A 25,234-nucleotide genomic window follows, 5' to 3' on the forward strand; every position below is an offset into this window, starting at 1 on the left:
TTGATCCCGGGACCCCAGGATCCTGTCCTGGGCCAAAGGCAGGTGCTAAACTGCTGAGCCACCCAGGGATCCCTGATCCTATTTTATATGAGGTACTCAGAGTAGTCAAAATCATAGAGACAGAAGGTAGAATGGTGGTCACCAGGGGCTGAGGAGTTAGTATTTAATGGTTAGTTTCATTTGGGAAAGAAAAAAAGTTCTGGAGATTGATGGTGGTGATGTTGGCACAACAATGTGAATATACTTAAAGCCACAGAACTATACACTTAAAGCTAGTTAAAATGGTAAATATGTTACTTATATAATACATATATATATATATTAATTTATATGTATTTTTAACCATAATTTTTAAAAAGTCGAAAAATCTCCATTGAAACAAAAACAATGTCTTGCCTTTCCTTATATTCTTTTAATAACTATAGTGGGAGTATTTTATAAGAGGACCATACAGTTTACAAAGTGCTTTTCACACAGCAATTCATTTTATTCTCACATTACAGGATAGGCTTCATTCTCTGACTGATGAATGAGGCAGGGAAGGCAGAAAGGTGAAGTGACTTATCCAAAGTAAAATATATTGTAAAATGACAAAGCCAAAACTAGATCCTAGGCATTCTGATCTCTAACCTACTGTTTTTGTCTCAATAAGAAAGCATCTCAAGTCTTCAGTCCCGTATCAACCTTTCCAAGGAGAACAGCCATGTCTTCTTTAAGCTTCTCTATATCTACTGCATACAATTCTTGCTACTCAAGTCTTAAATTGTTAGTTTCTACTTTATCACTCAATGAAGGTTAAGGGACAATCTTAAATTAATTTCAGTGTTCTGCAGTGTTGGTGAACACTAAAAGTTTTTGGATTGTGGATTATACTCCATAAACATCAACCCTCCCTAGTGTCTATGCTTCTATTTTCAATCCTTCCTATTGTTTTTTTCTTCTTTGCAGAAGATACTTTTGCAACTTCTGTACTAAAGAAAAAAATTTATACAAGTAGAAGAGAATAGTAAAACAATCTCATTCCATCACCAAGTTTCAATAATTACCAATCTGTGGCAGTCTTGTATCACTATATCCCAACTCATTCTCTACGCAATCCCTCTGGATTATTTGAAACAAATTCCAGATAGCATATATTATTCCACTTGTAAATATATCTTTATACATCTCTAAGAGAAAAGATACAAGGACAACTGTAGTACCATTATTACATCTAAAGTAATGAATAGTAATTCCATAATATGAACTTCCCACTCAGTGTTCACATTTCTCCAACTAGGTTATTTCTTCTTAGTTTGACTCAGGATCCAAATAAGGTCTATACATTGTGACTGCATGACTATGTTTCTTAAATAGGTTCCTTCACTCACTCATTCTTTTTCCCCCTCTTGCCATTTTGTTGTTGTTGTTGTTGAAAAAAATCAGATTATCTAGAGTTTCCAGGTGTGGATTTTGCCAAATGCATCACCATGATATAGTTTAGTATGTTCCTCTGGATCTGTATTTACTGTAATTGATAGAACTAGTGACTTGATCAGATTCAGGATCATTTTTATACTTCTTAAAGCTTATTTTCTCAAGACTACTCCACAGGTGGTGGTGTGTAATTCCAACAATAGGTACAAAATGTCTACTTCTCTGTCTGTGATATTAACAATTACCAATGATCACCAACTAGGGTCATTAATTAATGAGGAGTTGCAACATGGTGATATTCTATCATCCCTTCTTTGTTCATTAGCTGGAAAACTTCTGAAAGAGAAATTAATCAACTATTCAGTTTTCTGATACATACTTTGTGTAGAAGAAGCAGAATAATCAATGATTCCTTACCTTTATTTACTAATTTTCAAAGCAATGAACTTCCCAGTATTTTCTAAAGATCATCAGCAGCAAGATTAAAGGAGATTTATGGATCTAAATATATTTGATGGGTTTCAATCCTTTGCAGTTATCCTTATTGAGGCTCAAATTATCCCATATTTGGACACTGGAAACTTATTCAAATTGCTTCCTGGGACCTTATGACACATCCTACTGGTCTCTTGTAGCTTCTTTGCTTTCTGGGGTTACATCTCATTCCAGACATATCTTTTATTTTCTTGCTTTAGACCTGGAATCAACCATCTCTTTATTATTAAAAAATATTTTACTTATTGGGATGCCTAGATGGCTAAGTTATTAAGCTTTGCTTTTGGCTCAGGGCCGAGGTTCCCTCGGGGCCTAAGGTTCAGGAATTGAGTCCTGTATTGGGCTCCCTGAGGGGAGCCTGCTTCTCCCTCTGCCTGTGTCTCTGCCTCTCTCTCTCTGTGTCTCTCATGAATAAATAAATAAAACTCTTAAAAAAAAAAAAGATTTTACTTATTTATTTGAGGAGCTAGCATGAGCTGGGGGAGGAGCAGAGGGACAGGGACAAGCAAGCTCCTTGCTGAGCAGGGAACCTGAGGCAGGGCTTGATCCCAGGACCTTGAGATCATGACATGACCTAAGCTCAAGGCAGATGCTTAACCAATTGAGTTGAGGCGCCCCTCAACCATCTCTTTAAAGAAGCTCTAATTTCTTTCAGTGGGAAATGGTATTTAGAAACCACAATCTGAGTGCTAGGGGAGCTAAGTGCCTTTTTAGTACATAGAGACAGGTAATTTTATGCACATATATCTATATAAGCACATACATAGATCCAAACATATATAGGAGTTTATATTGATGCTTCTAACTCAAATTCAGATTTATAAGACTTTTACTTAATCTCATCAATCTTTCTTCTGTTTCTCCTTTTTTACATGTCAAAGTTGCCTACACAACTGTTCATTGACTAATCAGCTGAGAATTAAAATGTCAGTACTATCTACCATCAACAATATGATAAAATCATTTTATGTTTATTTTTTGCAATTCTTTCTACCCTTAGGATACTATCCAACTCAAGATATCCTACAATTACCTACAAATGCATGTGAGTCACTTGAGTAGTTTATTCTTTTTTTTTTTTTTGAGTAGTTTAGTCTGTGTGATTATATCACTAACTAGAAGAACATTTGATAAGTTTTATGTTACTTTTGATTTTTAGGCATTTCATTTTTAATTTAACTATTACATAATTCTGTAAAATATTTAGTTGGGTTTAAAGTCAAAACCACAGGGGTGCCTGAGTAGCTCAATGGTTGAGCATCTGCCTTTGGCTAATTAAATACATTTGGCTTAGGTCGTGATCCTGGGATCCTGGGGTCCTAGGATTGAGTCCCTCATCAGGCTCCTGGTAGGGAACCTGCTTCTCCCTCTGTCTGTGTCTCTGCCTTTCTTTCTGTGTCACTCGTGAATAAATAAATCTTAAAAAAAAAAAAGTCAAAACCACAAAACACAATATATTCAAAGACTAGATGCTCTCCCTGTCTACTCTAACTCCCTGCTCCATAGGTAACTTCATTAATACTTTTTTCCACCCACAAATGTAAGAGTTCTAGGTCAGACTTGAAAACACTCTAAAAAAAACAGGTCCTTGCAACCTTCAAATTACTCTTGATGACCCTAATATTCCTCTGCCCATAATCTTGGGACCAGAGGCAGCCCCGGTGGCCCAGTGGTTTGGCGCTGCCTTCAGCCTGGGGTGTGATCCTGGAGAACCAGGATCGAGTCCCACATCAGGCTCCCTGCATGGAGCCTGCTTCTCGCCCTCTGCCTGTGTCTCTGCCTCTCTTTGTCTGTCATGAATAAATAAAATCTTTTAAAAAAATAATCTTGGGACCAGATGAGCATATAAAAGTCACCTTTACTAACACTTCCATACAATACCCCAAATTCCCTCTTTTTTGTCTACTATCCACTGGCTCTCTACTAGGAGCAATAATGAAATTATCTAGTAACTTCCTTCTCCTGTCTACTCCAGCATCTAATTTTATTTTATTCCTTTATCTTTTAAAAAATTTTATTTGAATTCAATTAATTAACATATATTATTAGTTTCAAAGGTAGAGATCAGTGATTCATCAGTCTTATATAATATCCAGTACTCATTACATCATGTGCCCTCCTTAATGTCCATCACCTAGTTACTCCGTCTCCCCACTCCTCTATCCTCCAGCAACCCTTGGTTTATTTCCTATGATTAAGAGTCTCTTATGGTTTGTCTCCTTCTCTGATTTTGTCTTGTTTTATTTTTTCCTCTTTCCTTATGATCTTCTGTTTTCCTTCTTAAATTCCACACATGAGTAAGATCACATAATTATCTTTCTCTGATCGACTTATTTCACTTAGCATAATAACCATAATACCCTCTAGTTCCATCTACATTATTGCAAATGGTAAGATTTCATTCTTTGATGGCGGAGTAGTATTCTATTTTGTGTGTGTATACACACACACACACACACACACCACTCCAGCATCTGATTTTATTTATTTTTAAAGATTTTATTTATTTATTCATGAGACACACACACACACACACACACACACAGAGGCAGGGACATAGGCAAAGGGAAAAGCAGGTTCCCCACGGGGAGCCCAAAGTGGGACTTGATCCCAGGATCACGACCTAAGCCAAAGGCAGACACTCAACCACTGAGCCACCCAGGTGCCCCAGCATCTAATTTTAAATAATATATTTTTTACTTACAGTTAAACCAATGAGGTAATCAGTGAGTTTATTCTACTTTTTACATATTCTCCCTACATTCTGGTTAAATAAACTTTATCAACAATTAAACTACTGAGTGTTACATACTATACTGTCTTTTGATCTTAGTTCCACCATTAACAAATTAAATATATTGAATGTCCATTACCAGTTTAAATGTATTATTCAGAATACAGGGTCATAATCTCTTATCAGGCAGAAATCTCTAGAGCTGGATATGTTCTTTAATTTAGACCTTTCTTCCTCTTTCTTAAGAAAGTAATGAGGTATGTGAATTATTTACTGTATAGTATGTAAACATGCCCAGTTAGTTTTAGCATAGTACCCCATAATCAAACAAATTAATATTTCACAGTATATTAAATATTTAAACTAATCTATGTTAATTTTATTTTTTAAAAAAGATTTATTTATTTATTCATTCAGAGAGAGCAAGAGAGAGGCAGAGGGAGAAGCAGGCCCCATGCTGGAAGCCTGATGTGGGACTCGATCCCGGGTCTCCAGGATCACACCCCAGGCTGCAGAAGGAGCTAAACCGCTGCGCCACCGGGGCTGCCCTCTATGTTAGTTTAGATCAGGTTTCATTGCCAAATGAATCCAGGTCATATCAGTGTTTGCCATCAAATGAGTCTCCCTAAAAAATGGTTTTCAGAACTTTTGGAAATTCAAATTATAAATAAAAGAGTGTGGACCTATAGTTAGTAGCTAACATGATCATCTATTAAAAATAGTTATTTTGGGAGTGCCTGGGTGGCTCAGTCAGTTGAACCTCTGCCTTCGGCATGGGTCATGAATCTAGGGTCCTGGAATCAATTCCAGCGTCAGGCTCCCTGCTCAGCAAGGAGTCTGCTTCTCCCTTTCCTGCTGCCCTCCCCCCCACAGCTCTTGTTCAGGCATGCAAGTTCTTTCTCTGGCTCTGCTCTTTCTCAGATAAATAAAATATTTTTTTAAAAAAATGATACTTCCCGGGCAGCCCTGGTGGCTCAGCGGTTTAGCGCCGCCTTTCAGCCCAGGGCGTGATCCTGGAGACCCGGGATTAAGTCCTGTGTCGGGCTCCCTGCATGGAGCCTGCTTCTCCCTCTGCCTGTGTCTCTCATGAATAAATAAATATTTTTTTTAAAATGGTACTTCCCCTAACCAACCATCACCTAAAAAGTCAAGTCAGAAAACATTTTTATTTTTATTAAATGAAAAATTTAATGACATACATATTAATTCAGGTGTTCAACATAGTGAGTTGACAATTCTGTACATTACCCAATGTTCACCATGGTAAGTGTAGTTACCATGAAGATATCTTTTAAAATGGCATTTTTCTATAAAATTCCAGGGTATTACTGTACATGGAGATTACGTGCTAGAGTTTTGCTTAGGAGAATCTTATTAAGCCCATGTGGGCTTTTTCTAATATAACCTATTGTAATTCAAAACAGCTGTCAGTTCCTGCTGATACTTTTATTTCCTATTAAAAATGCATTCTTAAAAGAATATAAAAGTACATCACATTCCACTAATCTATGCAACATTCTTTTAAGTGTAACCATTAAAAATTTTAAACTAGAAACTGAGAGAAAAAAATGCAGAGATGAGGAGATGAGCCTGGTTCTTAGAACTTTGGCTCTACTAGAGAGTCATAGTTTGACTTTGGGGGTGGGGGTATTTGAGTTTTGTTTTTTTTTAAATATTTTATTTATTTATTCATGAGAGACACAGAGAGAGAGAGAGAGAGAGAGAGAGAGAGAGAGGCAGAGACATAGGCAGAGGGAGAAGCAGGCTCTATGCAGGGAGCCCCACGTGGGACTCGATCCCAGAACTCCAGGATCACTCCCTGAGCCGAAGGCAGACACTTAACCGCTGAGCCATCCAGGTGTCCCAGTATTTGAGTTTTTGATAACAAAACAAAACTATATATTTAGTGTTCTCTTAGAATTTCTAGTTGTGAAATACTTTTTTTTTTTTTTTTAAGATTTTATTTATTTACTCATGAGAGACACAGAGAAAGTCAGAGACACAGGCAGAGGGAGAAGCAGGCTCCATGCAGGGAACCCAATGCAGGACTCGATCCTGGGTCCCCAGGATCACACCCTGGGCCAAAGGCGGCGCTAAACCACTGAGCCACCCGGGCTGCCCCCAGTTATGAAATACTTCTTAAATAAAATGGCTATTTTAAAAAAAATGGCTACTTTATAAATGTATATCTCACATGGTCTAAAATTTGTTATCTCTTAGCTGTTTAAGTGATTTAAAGATAATCTCTGAGGAGTCATGAACCACCTAGGAATAGTCACAATGGAAATCTCACAGATCATCATTCAATTAAGAATACTAAACCAGCCCCAGTGGCCCAGCGGTTTAGCACCCCTTTCAGCCTGGGGTGTGATCCTGGAGGCCCGGGATTGAGTCCCACGTCAGGCTCCCTGCATGGAGCCTGCTTCTCCCTCTGCCTGTGTCTCTGCCTCTCTCTCTCTCTCTCTCTCTCTCTCTCTCTCTCTCTGTGTGTTTGTCATGAATAAATAAATGAAATCTTAAAAAAAAAACAAACACTAAACCAGTAAAAGAATCATTAAAAGAGATATTCAATTATTAGAAATAATTTTTAAGCATAGCTACAGTAGCTTATCCATGGATTCACTTTCCAAAGCGTATCATCAGAAGGTAAACACCAGCTTAATGCTGCATCATAATGCCTATGTCCCTCACCTCACTTCATCTCATCACACAGGCATTTTTATCATCTCATATCATCACTAGGGTGAGTACAATAGAATAAGATATATCAAAGGAGGGAGGGACCACATTCACATAACTTTCATTACAGTATATTGTTAAAATTGTTCTATTATTGTTGTTGACCAGTTCTTGGCCTTTTGGCTAAGATCAAGTATATTATTGTTCATCTCTTAGTGTGCCTAATTTATAAATTAAATATCATCCCAGGTATGTATATATAAGAAAAAATTTAATATATGTATGGTTATATGTAGGGTTCTATCTACACTTTTAGGCATCCACCAAGGGTCTAGGAACATATCCCCTGTGGACAAGGGTGGGGATGGCTACTGTAACTACAAATTACTATGTTGAAGTTTAATTTATTTGACTCAAGCCAACAAATGGTGAAGTATACTGAGACAGGAATCTTAACTCTCCTTTCCCATCTTTCCTCTTCTGTTAGACTTCATTGTGGGAGCATGCGACAAAACTATGACTTTGTAATTAAGGCTATAATGAGATCTCTCTGTCGTAAGCTATTACTAACATTTGCTACAATTCATCTAGTTCTGCCACAAAGCTTTTTTTTTTTTTTTTTGCTTACCAGAAAATTCTCATGTAGTCTCAAGCAAGTAAGAAATATTTTGGGAAAGTCTGAAGACAAGAATAAGTAGGTCTTATGAACCATATTATGGAATTTTTCTTTAAAGAACAATTCACAAATAAATCCCAGATAAAACAGACCTGAATATGCTTTCAAAATACAGGGGAAAAATACATATATTATACTTCAAGTTAGTTCTGGCATTCAAGTCTCGGAAGGAAGGAAGGAAGGAAGGAAGGAAGGAAGGAAGGAAGGAAGGAAGGAAGGAAGGAAACTGCACAGTAACAACACAATTCATTATTGCTCCTTCCAGGGCTCTGACACTAGTAAGATTTTTCATAAATTTAAGGGACTGTGGTCAGAAGAAACTGTCAAACTTTTTATCTAAGTGAACATTTTTAGAAAATAATTAAGGGCAAGCAAAGAACACTTTGTATATCTAGTCTAATTGATTTCTCCATTTCTCTTTAAAGACAATGACATACCTCATGTTTATTTAAAAATTGTTTACAAAAACCCTTTTTCATGCTTCTATTTTATCCAAAAACTCATTGCTGAGTATCTATAATGTAGCAGATACTACGCTCCATCCAGTAGGCTTTGGCTCAAAGTAAACAGAGTTAAGTGCAGGAGTCAGACATATAAGCAAGTGATTACAGTACAGTGCAATAGAGCTCGAAGTGGGCCAAAGAAGTAAGGGAGTGAGTGTATGAGTGAGTACTGGGTAAAGGTCATATTTGAACCGGGTCCTGAAGCATAAACATGACTGTATCAATAAGGTGATTTTTGATGGCAAATAACTCCAAAGGAATGGCTTCAACATAAGGATTTTATCTGTCAGGTGACGAAATGCCATGGAAGGGAAAGCCCCAGGCTCCAGTACAAGTACAGTATGTGTCTAAAATGATGTTATCATGGACCTACGTGCATTCTCTCTGATCTACCATTCTCCAGGCATTTTTATCATCCCTTGCAGTCACAAGACAGCTGCCAGTGGCAACTGGGATCACGTATTCTCTTGTTCATATACAATAGGAGGAAAAAAGTCCTCGTCCCCAGAAATAAAAATGTCTCCTTCCCTTCAATCTGACTGGGACAAATAAGAGTTTACAGGGAAATGCCTTGAGCTGACTGGCTTGGAGTAATCAAAATCTACCCCTGGAGTAGGTGATGAATCATCTTCTCAGAGTTTCCTGGATGACAAAGAAAAAGAACTCCAAGCACTGGAATAAACACATGAAAAACACAAGCACAGGAAACAAGAAAGAGCTTAGTATGTCTGGAGTGATGGGAAATCTAAGGCTGGAGACAGTCTACAAACTCTTGTGAGTTTGGACTTTGTCCTATAAGCAGTGGGAAGTTTTAACAAGGTTTTTCTTAAGTAGGGAGATTACCTAACCCAATTGGGTTTTTTAGAAACATAAATGTGGTAGCAATATAGAGAATATAGAAGGAGAGGGAGAGTGGGAGAACAAACGGCAGAGAAGTGGTCAGTAGGATGTTCAATAGTTCACACTAATAAGAAAGTGACAACAGGACGGGGAAGAATTAAATAGCAAAAACAAGATGGCTTTGTAAACTATTGTATTTTATGTATCGATGTATAACACACACACACACACACACACACACACACACACACTGGAGGATAATTAAGCCCCAGACAGATTAAATGGCTTGCTTAAGATCAAACCTATAAACCATAGTCAGAATCTGAACAGAGATTTGATTTCCAGTACAATGTTCTTTTACTTAACTATACCTAAAAATTCCAACAATGCTCAAAAAACTTTCTTGAATCTGTAATGTAAAGGATGCTCTATGTATTGGATTAAAGTGATTCCTATTTATTCCAATCCTAACATACTGTTCACTACAAGGATTCACTATCAATTTACATAACAGTACATTATACGTTTTTGAAGTTCCTGTATTATTTGAGATAAGGATGTTAATGAAAACTCAATTTGTAATGTCAAATTTGCAGACTGTCAAAATTTTAAAAATTAAAAAAAAAAGGATACTAAAAACCACTGCAGTGTGCATTAAAAGAATTTTGAACTTGTTCTGCAAATAAACTAAGTACTAAATATTTGAAATGCATTATAAATCTGGAGTCAACAGGCAGCTGAAAAGTCACTTCTAAGTTATGTCTCCCTTTGAAACCTTGGCTTGGATTCTTTTTTTTTTTTTTAAGATTTTACTTATTCATGAGAGAGACAGAGACATAGGCAGAGGGAGAAACAGGCTCCCCTCAGGGACCCTGGGATCACAACCTGAGCCAAAAGCACTCAACCACTGAGCCACGCAAGTGCCCCTGAAATCTTGGATTCTGATAACCAACTTCCACTACCATCAACTTAAAAAGATGTTGCCTCACTTTTAAAGACACTTGTTTTAGAAAAAGTCACTTGCTTGTTCCTTTTTAGAGAAGTCTAAAAAAAAAAATAAAAAAAAAAAAGAGTAGAGAAGTCTGATTTTATTTTACTACTGTACCAAGACTGGGTTAACAGGAAAGACAGTTTAAAATAAAAATAAATGCATTTCTATTAAAAAATTATTCGCAATACAGTTTTTAGCTTATTGGGTTAAATCTTAAGTTTTCTGCTTCTGAATTCAATGAATAGCTGTAGGGAGCACCTGTGTGCCTGGAACTATGCTAGATGCTGGGAATACAGCTGTGAGCAAAATCATACTATAGTTATTCAGGCATATACTTGTATGATTATTTGATTAGTGTCAGTCCTCCCTGCTGAATTAACTGTAGTACTACTTTTCTTCAGCCAAAACATAACTGCAAATGTACACAGATGCCTAAAACATCAGCTGAGCATTAATGTTATTTTGCCAATGACAGCAGAATTTGCCCTGTCACTAGGCTAGAGACACTATCAGCACCCTTAACTGAGGTTTTTTTTTTCTTTCATTAAAACACACCTGCTAAAACATTTAGCAAACCAAGAAATATAAGGAAACTTTCAACATAATAAAGGAAAACTCACAACTATCATCATACTGAATGGTCAAAGACTGAAAATTTTTCCTCTAAGATCAGGACAAGACAAGGATGTATATTTTCACCACTTTATTCAATATAGTACTGGAAGTCCTAGTCAGAACAATTAGGCAAGAAAAAGAAATAAAAGGCATTCAAATCAGAAGGAAAAAGTAAAATTATCTTTGTTCAAAAAGACATTATACGTAGAAAATTTGAGATCATGTGTGTGATCACACCTGTTTGAATAAATGCTTTCAGTAAAGCTGCAGAAAACAAAATTAACACACAAAAATGAGCTATGTACATTAACAATCCAAAAAGGAAATTAAGAGATCAATCCTATTTATGATAGCATCAAAAAAAATAAAATACTGGGCATCCAGGGATCTAGTCCCGCATCAGGTTCCCTGCGTGGAGCCTGCCTCTCTCTCTGTGTCTCTCATGAATCAATAAATGAAATCTTAAAAAAAATAGATAAATAAGAAATAAAATACTTAGGAATAAACTCAACCAAGGAGATGAAAGACTTTTACACTGAAATCCATAAAATGTTGTGGGAAGAAATTAAAGATACAAGTAAATTGAAAGATATCTGGTGTTTAGGGACTATAAGATTTAATATGTCAACACTGCTCCAATCTATAGATTCAATACAATCCCTATTTAAAAAATCCCAATGGCATTAAAAAAAGTTGTTTTTTTTTTTTTTTTTTTTTTTTTTTTTGCAGAAATTGAAAAATGCATCCTGGAATTCATTTGGAATCTCAAAGGATCACAAACAGGCAAAACAATCTTGAATTAGAACAAGGTTGGAGGTCTCACACCTCCAGATTTCAAAAATTACTATAAAGCTACAGTAAGCAAAATAATGTGATACTGGCATAAAGACGGACTCACACACCAATAGAATAGAGTTCAGAAATAAACCCTTGCAGGGTATAATCAAGTCATTTTCAGTAAGGATACCAAAACCATTCAATGGAAAAAAGACAGTCTCTTCAACAAATGGTGCTGGGAAAAACTGGATATCTGCATGCAAAGACCTAAACGTAAGGGTTTTTTTCAGGAGAAAGCTTCATAACTTTGGGTTTGGCACACAATTTCTTGGATATAACACTAAAAACATAAGCAACAAAAAAGAACTATGTAAGCTAGACTTCATCAAAATTAAAAACTTGTGCTTCAAAGGACATTCAACAGAGTGAAAAGGTAATGCAAGGAATCACAGACAATATTTGCAAATCCTGTACCTGATAAGAGATTGATATCCAGAATATATAAAGAATTCCTACAACTCAACAACAAAAAAAGCAAACAACTACACTAAAAAATGGTAAAAGAACTTAATACATATTTCTCTTTTTTAGAAGTAGAAAACTTAATAAGACTATTACAATATGGCATGAGACATTAATGGTTGATGAGTATCTGAAGAACCTGAAAAATATGCGGCCATCAGTTACCAGAAATCAGATCCTTGAAGTATTTGTTTAATCATTTCATGTATTTGTGCAAGTCCTGGGCACAATGAAGTGAGCAAGACACACAACAGTCCAAACACTTCACGAATTTGTGTGTCATCTTTGTGCAGGGGCCATGCTAATCTTCTCTGTATCATTCCAATTTTAATCTATGTGCTGCCAAAACAAGCACAATAGATATTTCTCCAAAGAAGATATACAAAAAGCTGATAAGCACCAGAAGAGATCATTAAACATTAGAAAAATACAAATAAAAACTACAATGGGGGCATCTGGCTGGCTTTGTCAGTGGATCACTGGACTCTTGGTCATGAGTTCTGAGTTAGAGCCCCACGTTGTGTGTAGCAATTACTTAAAAAAAAAAAACCACAAATCTACAATGACAAACCACTTCATACCCATTAGGATTGCTATTATCAAAAGAACAGAAAACAAGTCTTGGTGAGAATATGGAGAAATTGGAGCCTGTGTGCATGGTGGGAATGTAAAATTAGGGGAGTATATACCCCAAAGAAATGAAAAGTATAGACTCAAACGGACATTTGAACACCCATATTCATGGCAACATTATCCTTGATAGCCAAAATGTAGAAGCAAACCAAGAATCCATTGACAGATAAACAAAAATGGATGTACATACATACCATGAAATAATATTCAGCCTTAAGATGAAGCAAATTCTGACAAATACAACACAAATGAACCTTAAAAACATCATGCCAGCCACAAAATGATAAATATGTATGATTCCACTTACATGAAGTACCTAGAGTACTCAAATTCATAGACAGGGATCCCTGGGTGGCGCAGCGGTTTGGCGCCTGCCTTTGGCCCAGGGCGCGATCCTGGAGACCCGGGATCGAATCCCACATCAGGCTCCCGGTGCATGGAGCCTGCTTCTCCCTCTGCCTGTTGTGTCTCTGCCTCTCTCTCTCTCTGTATGACTATCATAAATAAATAAAAAAATGTTAAAAAAAAAATTCATAGACAAAAAATATATAATGGTTGCCAGGGGTTAGGGGTATAGGTAAATGGGGTGTTAGTATTTAACAGGTGTAGAGTTTCAGGTGGGGAAAATAGAGTTCTGGGGATGGAAGGCGGCGATGGTTGAACGACAATGTAGATGTACTTAATGCCACAGAACTGTACACTTAAAACTGGTAATGTCAAATTTTATGTTTATGTATATTTTACCACAATAAAAACAAAAACAACAATTGCCATGGATCCCTCCTACTGACTATCCTAGTCCAGAGTCTCATCTCTTCATATTTAATTAACTACAACAGCTACTTAGTCATTGGTGGTTCGTTCCATTCTCTCCCTGATGGAACTCAATCTGTAGATCACTGACAGGTTCATCTTGCTGGTTTATCACACTAATATCTGGCTTCTAACCTTTCAAAGGCTCCCCATATCTCGCCCAAGAAGATGCAAATCCAAGTCTCCTCAATCTAGTAATCAAACTCTTCCACAGACAGATATCCTTCCAACTGTGTGATTTTTTCTTTTTAGCCTTTCAAATTCAGGTATCAGCTCATCCAAGTTTCCCTCCATTCCCCTCACCCAAAGCTAATCTCCACATCATACTCTCACTTTTCCCTCAGAGTAACTGCTCCAGCATCTCTGTAAATCTAAACCTTCATAGGCTAGCTCAAGTCCCAAGTGTTCAGGAAGTTCTTTAGACTCCTGAGGCCTCACTCATCTCCCTCTAACCAGAACACCTACAGCATTCTTTGTATTCAGAGAATGTAGAAGATTGTCTCCTACACTCATAAGGGTAAACCTTATCTTTCCTGAGGGCAAAGTCTATATATTATACTTCTTTCTGTTCTCCTCTAGCGACTAATATAATGTAAAACGCAAAGCAGATTTTCAATAATCACCAGGGTAACTGAACACAAGGTACAACTTTGATACGTGAATTTCATTGACTAGAACATGATCAGAATTAATTGACATTATTGCATTTCTGAAGGTTAATTTGTGACACACAACAAAGAAAACTGTTGTAATTCAAAAAGAAAATACATGAAAGGTAGGTGGTATAACCTAGCAAATGCAACAAAGGTGTTTTAAATCTTAAAATCAGAGTCTGATACAAAACTTGTTTAAATGCTGGTGTTGGGGCACAGAACAATAGAGCAGTTAAGGCTTTGTGGGACAGAATATTGACCTATGGATTTTACTGAATGCATGCAAGAATGAACCGTGCCTGTAATTGGGTGAAACTATAGTTACTGGCCTATGAAAATTCTAAATGAAATGTCAGTTTTATTAAATTCAGGTTAGGGAAAAAAATAAATCTCATCAGCTAACTTGTGGTAACTGAGGGTAGCTGTCAGAATCAGAGTGAGGCTCTCTCGTTTCTGCTTTCAACTTTACTGCACAAAGACCTAGGGACGGGCACTAGTACTGGTGGTGAAGAATGCAATCAACGAAGAATAAGAGGCTCGGGACTGGAGTGAAAAGAGTTCTCTAAAATGGGAACATAAGGCAGCCCGGGTGGCTCAGCGATCCCGGAGACCTGGGATCGAGTCCACCTCGGGCTCCCTGCATGGAGCCTGCTTCTCCCTCTGCCTGTGTCTCGGTCTCTCTCTCTCTCTCTCTCTGTGTGTGTCTCTCATGAATAAATAAATAGAATCTTAAAAAAATAATAAATAAATAAATAGGAACGTAGAGAAGCCCAAATAAATAAATAAATAAATAGGAACGTAGAGAAGCCCAGATCCTAGTTTTGGCCCAATCCTCGGCCAGTTGTAGGACCCACGGCTAGTCACTCATCTCCTTGGGCCTAATTTCTCGGCTCTAAAACAAGTCATACCAGATTTCTAAAGGTTCTCCTGACTCCAAAATTCCAAGACAAGTTTAATCAGAGCTTCTATTAACATGTATGGTTCTCGCTATTTCAGATCTTTCTCCCCCAGTTCCAGAAGAAAGTAATGTATTTCAACAATCTGAAAGAAATGGATGCTATTCAGAGACAAAAGATTCTGCTCGTTGAAAACAAAACAAAACAAAACAAAACACGAAGTACTTCTGTAAAAAATGCCCATTTCCTCATTACAGGAAGATGTTTTGGGCAGAGGGAACAGTTCTCTGGTAAAGATAACCAAGAGCGCTTCTGTAAATATGACCTAATCCAGAGTATTATCTGAGCTGGTGTGTGAAGAGGGTGCTACTGTAGTTCAAAGCAGAAGCAACACTCAGAGCTTCTCCAAAAAGACGGTGAGAAAGTTCCCATCCTCGGGGTAAGGCTGGTAAACAGCCGTGCGAAACGACAGGGCACTGGAAACGCACGCTCTTCGCCACTCGAGCACTCCCAGCTCACCGTCCTTTATCAAACACCAGGCATTGTCTTCCTCCCAACCTGTCAAAACGCGATTCCAGTTGGATCCCGGGCCAGTAACTTACCCGGACGGTCTAACTTCTGCCCCTCCCCGCAGCCGCCGTCCGCAGGCCCGCTCCCCCGCCTACTCCGGCCGGCCGCTCTCACGCCCACCCCGGGGCGGCAGCAGCCCCGCCGCCGGGTAAACACGCGCCCCAGTCTCGGGAGCGGTTTCCCGGCGTCCTGGGAGCGGCGGGTCCCGCCCCTTGGAGCCCGGAGCCGGCCGAGCCGCCGTCGCGGCCACCTCGGGCCGCTCTCCCCGCCCCAGGCGCCACACCTCGCGCCTCCGTCCCCGGGACGACGGCGCACAGCCCAGTCCGCCCCTGGGAGCGCGCGGGGACCGGTCAGTCCGCCGCCGCCTCAGCCGCCTCAGCCCCAGACGGACGACTGCCCCCTCCCCGCCCGCGGCCCGGCGCCCCCCGCGGCGGCCCAGCCCCAGCCCCAGCCCCAGCCCCAGCCCGGCGCCCCCACCTCCTCGGCACGGCCCCTTCCGTGCCGGGACTCCCGCCCCGCGCCGCGCCGGGCACAGCCGCGGCTCCCAGCCTCACAGACACCGAGGGACGCTCACCCCGGAGGCTCCTCCCGCCGCTGCTGCTGCTGCTGCCGCCGCTGCGACCGCGGCCGCCGCCCCCGCCGCCGCCACCAGCACCGCGGTCCGCACCGGCGCCAGCGCCCCCGGCCATCCTCCTCCTGCCGCCGCCGCCCTCTCCGCTCCTGTCAGTGGCTCAGGCTCCGGGGCTGCTCCAGGTTCCCCTCGCCGCCATTTTGACTCCTAGAGGGAGCAGGAGGGGCTCGGCTCGGCGCGGCCCTGGGGCGCCTGCGCGGCGCTGCGGAGCCGGCCCGAGCCCCCGCCCGCCCCCGCCAGTCGCCGCGCCTAGGGTCACGTGGGCCGGCGGCGCGCCCGCGGCCGCGCGCGCCCGGGCCGGGCCGGAGAGGCGGGCTCGCGCGCAGGGGAGCGGCCGGGCCCGAGTGCGCGCGCATTATTCCCTCTCGGCGCCGGGAGCGCGGCGCGGGACGCTCCGAGTTTGAAGCGCCGCGCGGCCCCCTGCCTACTCCGGGGAGTTGTGACACGTCACTCAAGGCATCAGAACGGAATTGTAATAACCGCGTTACTGGACGACCGGTTTTACCAATTCACGCTGCCGTTCGGCCGCCGGCGTCCTGATGGAGCGCGCGTCTTGCAGCGGAAAACTCCTTCCTGACGGTCTTGGCGCTTGGGTGACGACTGGGCGGTTTATCTTCACCTCTCTGGGGTACTTTTACAGACAGCGCCTTGCTCCTTGCTATAAGCCGATTTAAAACAACAACAACAACACCTCAAAAACACAGAAAAGTTTTCCTCCTCAAGATGCTTCCGTAAGCGAGGGACAAGAAATCGTGCAAGCGCACCGATCTCTGCCTGGCAGGACCCAAATCGCGCTTCCCTCCAGGCCCCGCGTCTGGGAGTTTGCGATCATTCCAGCCAACGCCGTAACCAAAACACCTTATATTTATGAAGCACCTCGTAGTACTTTAAAACACCGCTAAATACATGGCTTCGTTTGAACACCAAACCACCCTTTGAAGTAGCCGCGACGGGTATTACGGCTGTGGCCGGTTTACAGCTGAGACGTGGGCTAAGAAATACTCAGTCGTTTGCCCCGGGGCACACGCGCAGCATGAGGGAGTCGTCGTGGCAAGCCCAGACTAGAGCTCCAGACAGCCTGACCCTGGTCGCCAGGCGCATCACCCCTCACAGTTCTCAGGGAGGTCTTAGAGATACCTGATGTATTTGTTTATTTAAAATCCTTTTTAAAATATTTGCGTTTTTAATCTCTACCCATCCTCTGAGAAACAAGTTTTCCAAGTAACATTGAGTCTGTTGTTCTCAAACCACCTCTAAGCTGCAAAGAATAAGAGCAATTTCGAATTTTGTGATGTGTTTAATCATCTCTTGGTCCTTTATTATTTTATCCATTTCATGTGTGTTTGGAGAATTTAAGTTTTTTTTTTTTTTAAGATTTTATTTATCCATTCATGAGAGACACACAGAGGGAGAGAGAGAGAGAGGCAGAGACACAGGCAGAGGGAGGCAGGCTCCATGCAGGTGAGACTCGATCCCGGGTCCTTTATTATTTTATCCATTTCATGTGTGTTTGGAGAATTTAAGGTTTTTTTTTTTTTTTTTAAGATTTTATTTATCCATTCATGAGAGACACACAGAGGGAGAGAGAGAGAGAGGCAGAGACACAGGCAGAGGGAGAAGCAGGCTCCATGCAGGTGAGACTCGATCCCGGGTCCCCAGTATCAGGCCCTGGGCGGAAGGTGGAGATAAACCCCTGAGCCACCAGGGCTGCCCAAGTTGTTGTTGTTTCTGACATCCTTCAATGGATGGACTTTATCTCTGTGAATATCGTTGTTTTTCTCTGAACTTCCTTCAGATTTGTTATATCTTTTTTGTGCTCATACCATTCCCTCTTTACTTCCTTAAAAAGTTATTTCTTTCCAATCTGTATTACTCCATTTTACCCCATCACCCCATACATCTCCCCTCCCCCAATCCTTGAAGGTTCTGAGATTGTAGTATTCCCTTGTCCAAAATAGAATTCTCCTCTAGCCAGTAAGGGTCTCTTCAACTGAGCACATAGGTGTAGGCAGTGGACAAAATACATGGAAAACTGAGAAAATACAAGGGAAATAAGTCCGTCTAGTAGGACCAAACACTCTGGGGATCCCTGGGTGGCTCAGCAGTTTAGTGTCTGCCTTTGGCCCAGGGCACGATGGGGCTCCTGGAATGGAGCCTGCTTCTTCCTCCTCCTGTGTCTCTGCAAAAAACAAACAAACAAAAAAACCCAAAAAACCTCTGGATGCCACTTCCTATTAGCCACACTTTTATACTCATCATAAATGCATAATGGAACCTTATTTAAATTCAAGCCACCTATTGTCATTTTCCTGTTTTGCAAACAAAACAAAACCCATACCACTTTATTCCAACCTTTATCAAAAAATGTAAAAAGTGTTAAAAATGTGTAATCCTGAGCTTCAGATGCTGACCTCTAAATTCATAGCAAATGGGGAGAGAGGATCAGGATAGAATTTCAGAGTTCCTTCTACTCCAGTAAAAAAGAGAAGCCCCAGGCATGGTATAAGATTAGTAGAACACCAGGGTCCTATAGAGAATGAGACCTTCTTCTCTTCTGAGCTCAATCCCACCACCTCCCACCCTTCTCTTCAATGGAGAAGACTCATTTAAAATTACTGAAACTTGCATAGAAATCTGGTCCGTGGCAGGCAGCTAGCTGACCAAAGAGGCCTATGCCCTTGCTTCTTGGCAGGCAAAATGGGGGACAACTCAGCTTCCACCTCCTTACTACCCTCTTATTTGCTCTCTTCCTCAGAAACGTCATTGCTTACAGCAATAACCTGGTGCTACTGCATGAACTACATGGGACCAAAATTGGACTTCAGGCAGAAGGTTATAGGTGGTTGGAGCTGGAAGTCCACCCAACTGAGCATGAGTTGGCAGGACAACTTGAGGTTGGTCACAGGGACTGCAATCTTCTGGTGGTCATGATTCTGGGCCATGACTTCTATCACATCACACTTATCTTTGGCCCCTTCCGTGAGGCAAAGCATGGTCAAAGCCAGCACATGCCCCGTGTTACCCTCTTCATCACCAAAGAAACAATGGAGCGGGGACCTGCAGACCCTTGACATACGTGGCCTGGCTGGGTTGTCCTGACTTAAGAATGCTAAGGGGGGGGGGGCATATTGCAAGGTATTTTCTATCAGTTTATCTTTGTCTTAATCAGCTAAATAGTGCACTAACTGAAAGAGTTGTTACATGCAAACTAAAAATTCCATTGTCCATACCCTTCTTGATAATTCATTAAAATGTTAAATAAGATCAGTGCCCATCATTGACACTTTTTCACTTATTCCTGACCCTCCTTATTTGACTTTGGTTCTGTTTCCTAGACAAAAATTTAAAAACAATTAACAAAACCAACAACGATAGAAATCTAAAATTCCAGGATAATATCAGTTTTCTAAAAGCCTTTGATGTGGGAATCTATCAAAGGCTTTTTGTTTTTGTTTCTAAGGGATGGGGGGAAAAGAGAGAGAGAGAGAGAAAGAAAATGAATCTCAAGCAAGCTCTACACCCAGCATAGAGCAGAGGCAAGGGCTGGATCTCACCATCCTGAGATCATGATCTGAGGAGAAATTGAGAGTCAGATGCTTACCTGACTGAGCCACACAGGCACCCCTATCAGAGGCTTTTTGAAACACCAAGTAAGGTCTGCTGGTTCTACCTTGTCCTTCTGTCCATCTATACATTCAGAGAACTCTAGTAGACTAGTTGGGTATGATTCACCTTCACAGAACCCAAGCATAAGAGTACCATGATTTTTTTCCACTTTAATTCATCCACCTTTTAGTTTCTTATTATACCACTTAGCTACACTCTCAAGATGCTTAATTAACTCATTTTATACATCCTTCAGAATTTGTATGTGTCTAATTTTAGTTCCAATACATTTTTTTAAAACCTCCAATACCATGTGCAAGAACAGTGTCCATGCCCGGGCTAAAAAGTAAATGATTATTTGCCTTTGAGGAGTTTAAGAGTCTGAGTAGGAAGACAGACTGGGGGAAAAAGAAAGGCTAATACTAAGATAATATTCAGTAGTGGTTAACAGAATGGGTGCTAGAAACATGCAGATTTGGGTGGACATCTGACACAAACCAGGCCAATCAAAATCATTTCTGGAAATTTCTGCCAGACTATCCTAGAATATGTTTCCTCTTAATCTATTTCTCTGGGATTATGACTTTAGAGGACAATGTAGATTTTCTTCTTCAGCTCTGAGGAGAAAGTCAAGAGCAGTAGGAATGAAGACCACAAGAAGAAACAGCTTACTAGAGGGGAAGCCATGACATCATGTGAACTCTCCGGCATGGCTGTGCCCTACACCAATCCACCTCCGATTTTCTCATGTTTATGAGCCATTTAGTTACCCTTACTTCCTCCTTTTTAAAATCTTAAAATGGTTGGGAGTGGGTAAAAATAGTGGGATTCTGTCACTTGGCATCAAGAGTCCTGAATTTGTGTTCTGTTCCTCCTTCTGCTCCCTCCATCAACAAATGGTACCCCATCCACCTGGACACCTGTGCTGAAAACCTGAGTCATTCCTTGCATTAACTGTGTATTCTGTTTTCTGCTATTCCATTCTGTTCCATACTTTTTCTACCATACATAACAATTCACTGAAGCCCCTCCTAAGGCTTCTTTCTGGAATACAGTATGGAAGCTGTTTTCTGTTTGCTTGTTTTTTCAGATGGAGAAAGAGAGTGAACAAATGAGGGAAGGGACAAAGGAAAAGGGAGACAGAGAATCCTAACCAGGCTCCATGCTCTCATTGTGGAGCCAACATGGGGTTCAATCTCATAACCCTAAGATCACAACCTAAGTTGAAATCAAGAGTTGGATGCTTAACTGACTCAGCCGCTATCCAGGCACCTGAGGAATCTGAGTTTTTGAAATCATGATAAAAAGGAAAATTCTACTTCTTCTTATAGTTTGCTTATAATGATTTTGTTTGCAAGGGTTTTTATGAATCTCCTGGAGTCTAAAATATTAAGTGAAATAAAAACACACGTGTCAAAGTGCCCAGGAGAGTGACTGGTACCTTGAAAGTTGTAAAAGATTTCTTCCCTATCCTAGGAGGAAAGAAACATTCTTATCACCAGAGACAGAAAGTTCAAAGAGTAAAAGATTGGGGGAACTGTATACAAACAAATCTTGTTCAACTAAACCTTATCTTTCTAGTCATTTTATAATTAACTGCTCTAACTCAAGATACTTTGTCTTGTCCTATTTTCTCTATTTACTACTCGTTGTCCAGGTTAGTATGTGGGTGTTTGGCTCCAACCGCTTCTTTGGGTCTTCACATTCCTAAATCAGCTCCCATGTACATGTTTCATGTACATGAAAACTTTCTCTTGTTGATCTGTTTATTTGATTTAATTCTTAGTCCCAGCCAGAGATCCTAAGGAGGTAGAGGTAAAGTTTTGCCTACCCTACACATGAATGCAACTACACTTAAATATGAACTTCAGTTCAACAAAATACACAATAAGGAGAGTGAAAAGACAAGCCATCCAACAGGAAAAGAGATTTGCACTACATAAAAACAAAAAGGCTTATATCCAAAATATATAAAGAATTCCTCCAATTCAGTAAGAAAAAGGCATCCCAATAATAATAATTTTAAAAAGGACCAATAATTGGAACAAATGGTTATAGGAGACTGGTAAGATGATGGAAGAGTAGGGGCCCTCAATTCATCTGGTCCCACAGCCTTATCTAGATATCTTTCAAAACATCCTGAACACCTACAAATTCAACCTAAGATGTAAAGAGAGAACAGCTGAAATGCTACAGAGAGAAAAGTTTTTACTTCTAACAAGGTAGGAAGGTGAAAAAATTTTAAAAGAAATAAAGTGGGGGAGGGGAACCATGACTAGCAGGGCTAAAGTGGAATGGCAAAAGCCTCCAGGTCATGGAAACTCAGCCCTGGACAAGCGGTAACTTTAAAAATCCGTGCTTTGTCTGTGCCTCTCTCTGTGTCTCTCATGAATAAATAAATAAATCTAAAAAAAAAGGGGGGGGGGATGCCTGGGTGGCTTAGCGGTTGAGCATCTGCCTTTGGCTCAGGGCATGATCCCATAGTCCTGGGATTGAGTCCTGCATCAGGCTCCCTGTGAAGAGCCTGCTTCTCCCTCTGTCTATGTCTCTGCCTCACTCTGTGTCTCTCACGAATAAATAAATAAATTTTAAAAATACTCACCTGAGTTTTCCCTGATGGAAAAGTGCTTATCAGGGAAATCGGGCAGAATCACAAGAGGGGCCGTGAAGCATGAAGATTCCCAGAGACAGTATAAGACTGGAGCGCCGGGGAAAAAGTTCACTGCAAACCACGGACCGATCTCGGTAAAGAGCTGGAGCGCCACAGCCCTCCAGGACATTTGGGAGAAGCCTGCTGGTTACACAGGCCAGCCCCAAAGCTACCTTTACCCTAGAGCCCGGCGATGGACACAGTAGTCACCAGGAGCACAGGTCCAGCGGCACAGGGCCCTGGATCTGAAGGCGCTGAAGCGGACAAAGCCAGCTGTCTTCCGTTCCCCCTGGGACAGGTGGAAGCAGGGAGGGCACAGGAAAGCAAAAACTCTCCTGCTGCTGGGCGCCTGACAAGCTGTGCAGATCAGAGCACCCACACCTGCCCCCAGGAGCATCTAGGTCAGTGTAGACTGGGAGACTGTGGTTAGTTACTGGAGGGGAGCTCAAATCCAGAGCTACTGCCTATTTTTGTTTTTTCTCTTTGTTTCACCTTGCTCCTGGGAGGGGCAGAGACTCTAGGGAACAAAGGTTTCAAAGGATAAACAGTTCATACTGAGCCCAGCACCTGGCAATGGGTGGGGCATCTCTGCCCAGGCACAGACACCTGAGAATCAGTGCAGCAGACCCTACTCCCAGAAGAACTGCTCGAAGAACAAGGGAAAAAAAAGTTTACTGAACAAGCAGCAGTGGATAGCACCAGGACTGAGGGAAAATAGTATCTAGAACTGGAGGGTCTTTTTAACGACTCATTTTATATCAGGCTAAAAATGTCCAATATATTTTCTCATTTTCTACCTTAACTACAATATTTTACCAACTCTTCGTTTTTAAGTTTTTTCCCTTTTTGACTTTCATATTTCCACAATTACATGTCTTAGATATATAGATGTATTTTTCACTTCTGGATTCCCTTCAACATATTTGGTTTAATTTTGGTGGATATATGAGATATGGATTTTTGTTTTTTGTATTTTCTGTCTTGTTTTGTCTTACAATGATGGAAGTTAGTACCTTCTAACACATAACTGAAATACACCCAGAACCAAGCACCGTTCATTCATTCTGTGTTGGTTCATTCTGTGAGACTATATTCTCTCTTCCTTCCTATTTTGCCCCCATCTTTTATCTGGTTTATGTTTTTGTGGTCGATGTTGAGTCTTTATATAAGTATTGCTGGTTTATATAAATTTGGGATTGAGCATCTTCTAACGTATAGAACAAAATACCCTCAGAACCAGGAGAATCGTCCTCTAAGTTCCCTCAGAGGGAGACTACATTCTCTCTCCACTACCACTTCCTCACCACCATCATCCCTACCTTTTTTCTTTTCTTTTCTTCTTTGTTTTTGGTTTCTGGTTTTTTATTTTTATTACTTTGTTTTAAAATTTGTTTTACACTTTTGTGGTCCTTCTGTTTGATTTTGTTCTGTTCTGTTCTTTTTTTTTTTTTTTTTCTGGCCTCTTTGGAATCATCCAGGGTATATTTCACTTAGGTCTTGGTTGATATTTTTTAATCAGTTCACTCATATAGCCACTCTGCACTAGACAAAATGACTAGAAGGAAGAATTCACCACAAAAGAAAGAACCAGAAGCAATACTCTCTGCCACAGAGTTACAGAATGTGGATTTAAGTACAATGAGAAATTCAATTCAGCAGCACACTTATAAAGTTACTGTTGGCTTTGGAAAAAAAGTGTGAAGTACTCTAGAGACTTTGTTACTGCAGAATTGAGATCTAACCAGGCCAAAATTAAAAATACTTTAACTGAGATGCAATCCAAACTGGATGCTCTAACTGCTAGGGTTAATGAGGTGGAAGAGAGAGTGACTGACATAGAAGACAAGTTGATGGAAAGGAAGGAAGCTGAAAAAAAAATGAGAAAAACAATTAAGAACCCAGGAGGAGGGATCCCTGGGTGGCACAGCGGTTTGGCGCCTGCCTTTGGCCCAGGGTGCGATCCTGGAGACCCGGGATCGAATCCCACATCGGGCTCCCGGTGCATGGAGCCTACTTCTCCCTCTGCCTATGTCTCTGCCTCTCTCTCTCTCTCTCTCTGTGTGTGTGTGTGACTATCATAAATAAATAAATAAAGAAAGAAAGAAAGAAAGAAAGAAAGAAAGAAAGAAAGAAAGAAAGAACACAGGAGGAAAGGCTTAGGGAAATAAATGATAGCTTGAGAAGGAAGAATATATGTCTAGTTGGGATTCCAGAAAAGGCTGAGAGAGAGAGAGAGAGAGAGGACCACAAAATATATTTGAACAACTCATAGCTGAGAACTTCCCTAATCTGTGTAAGGAAACAGGCATATTTTCAGACCACAGTGCTTTGAAGCTAGAACTCAATCACAAGAAGAAATTTGGAAGAAACTCAAACACATGGAGGTTAAAGGTCATCCTACTAAAAGATAAATGGGTCATCAGGAAAACAGAGAAGAATTTTAAAAATTCATGGAAACTAATGAAAATGAAGATACAACCATTCAAAATCTTTGGGATACAGCAAAAGCAGCCCTAAGAGGGAAATACATCGCA

General features: G+C 40.7%; 1 protein-coding gene, 1 long non-coding RNA gene and 1 other non-coding gene across 19 annotated transcripts in view; 1 reads left to right on the forward strand and 2 right to left on the reverse strand.

Moving 5' to 3' along the window:
* Positions 1-25,234, reverse strand: part of BTBD7 (BTB domain containing 7) — a 110,002-nt gene that overhangs the window by 68,733 nt on the left and 16,035 nt on the right. The window contains exon 1 of one of the 15 annotated variants that reach the window (XM_072839745.1): positions 16,388-16,609. The exons of the other annotated variants lie outside the window; for them this stretch is intronic. The gene's annotated coding sequence lies outside the window, so the exon portion shown is untranslated. Of the gene's footprint in view, positions 1-16,387; positions 16,610-25,234 lie in introns of those variants that run through there. 15 annotated transcript variants of the gene reach the window in all.
* LOC140640828 (U6 spliceosomal RNA) lies at positions 12,497-12,603 on the reverse strand. Its single transcript, XR_012037448.1, has one exon. It is a non-coding gene; the product is annotated as a U6 spliceosomal RNA (small nuclear RNA).
* On the forward strand, positions 16,760-24,052 carry LOC140640404 (uncharacterized). Of its 3 annotated transcripts, XR_012037123.1 has the most exons (4): positions 16,764-17,905; positions 17,990-18,078; positions 19,200-19,338; positions 21,141-24,052. It is a non-coding gene; the product is annotated as an uncharacterized lncRNA (long non-coding RNA). The 3 variants fall into 3 exon arrangements; XR_012037121.1 differs by lacking the exon at positions 21,141-24,052 and having other exon boundaries at positions 16,765-17,905; positions 19,200-19,708; XR_012037122.1 differs by lacking the exons at positions 17,990-18,078; positions 21,141-24,052 and having other exon boundaries at positions 16,760-17,905; positions 19,200-19,708.

The sequence above is a fragment of the Canis lupus genome, chromosome 9, assembly GCF_048164855.1.
Source record: "Canis lupus baileyi chromosome 9, mCanLup2.hap1, whole genome shotgun sequence".
NCBI classification, from domain to species: domain Eukaryota; kingdom Metazoa; phylum Chordata; class Mammalia; order Carnivora; family Canidae; genus Canis; species Canis lupus.